The sequence below is a fragment of the Nematolebias whitei genome, chromosome 10 (genome assembly GCF_014905685.2).
Source record: "Nematolebias whitei isolate Nwh7 chromosome 10, NemWhi1, whole genome shotgun sequence".
NCBI lineage: Eukaryota > Metazoa > Chordata > Actinopteri > Cyprinodontiformes > Rivulidae > Nematolebias > Nematolebias whitei.
This window is the reverse complement of record NC_056507.1, coordinates 3,073,932-3,074,995: the sequence shown is the minus strand read 5'-3', so window position 1 is coordinate 3,074,995 and position 1,064 is coordinate 3,073,932. Positions and strand designations below refer to the sequence as shown.

At 35.7% G+C, this 1,064-nt stretch overlaps 1 protein-coding gene across 1 annotated transcript in view; it reads left to right on the top strand.

Annotated features, from left to right (window-relative positions):
• cat (catalase) overlaps positions 1–1,064 on the top strand; it is a gene marked incomplete at its 3' end in the record, with an annotated part of 14,584 nt that overhangs the window by 9,217 nt on the left and 4,303 nt on the right.

Sequence of the window (1,064 nt, the reverse complement as noted above, 5' to 3'; positions counted from 1 at the left end):
AAGCGTTTCTTTATGGAAGAGGATAGAGCTGGACAACAAGTCGATATGTCTCGCGATATACTTTTATTCAACAACGATGATATGATTTTTAAGCACATTTTCCATATTTCGGTAGAATTACAGCGTTTCACTGACGCGTTTCTTTTTCTGTTCGGGTTGAAGCGGCCGCTTCAGTTTCAACCCGGACAGAAAAAGGTGCGACACAACTACGTAAATGCGTGGTGACGTAATGTTACGCAGAGCTCAAGTCCAGAAGGCGTTAGCGGTAGCAGGCTAAGCTAGGCTAATCTCCAACGCGTTAAGTTTTCTCTTCAAAATGAGTTCCATGACCGTCAGAATGTGACTGAACAAGGTTTCACAAACGAAGAGAAGCAGACGACATCACTGATAAGAGAGGAAAGACTAATTCGCTGGTTTGGAAGTGGTTCGGCTTTCTAAGGTCCGATAAACTGCAGGTTTCAGTCAGTGTGCTGCAAAATGTGACGGAGAGTCGTTCTAACTCGCGGTTGGAACAACAACTTGTTCCACTTGACACAAGATGATGAGTCACAAGATGAAGCTCAATAAAGTTTGAGCCAACGTGTCCCTGAAACACCCCCAGCGCTGCAAGTTGTGTTTTGTTTTTATCATTTATTCATTCATTTAAAATAAAACGACTTCATCAGAAGAAAAAATACATTGAATGAAAAGGTTGAAGAAAGATGAAAATAATTATCTGCCCCTAATTTAAAAAATACAAAATAACAACAAACAAACAACAACTTTGACTTGAACAATCTCCAAACTGAAAACAAAATAACTTCAGGTGTCCTTCACCTGGTCCTAAACCTTCCCAACAACTTTAACATCTTTTTAAACATATAAACTTTAACTATCATCTTGTTAAACATATAAACTTTAACTATCATCTTGTTAAACATATAAACTTTAACTATCATCTTTTTAAACATATAAACTTTAACTATCATCTTGTTAAACATATAAACTTTAACTATCATCTTGTTAAACATATAAACTTTTAACTATCATCTTTTTAAACATATAAACTTTAACTATCATCTTTT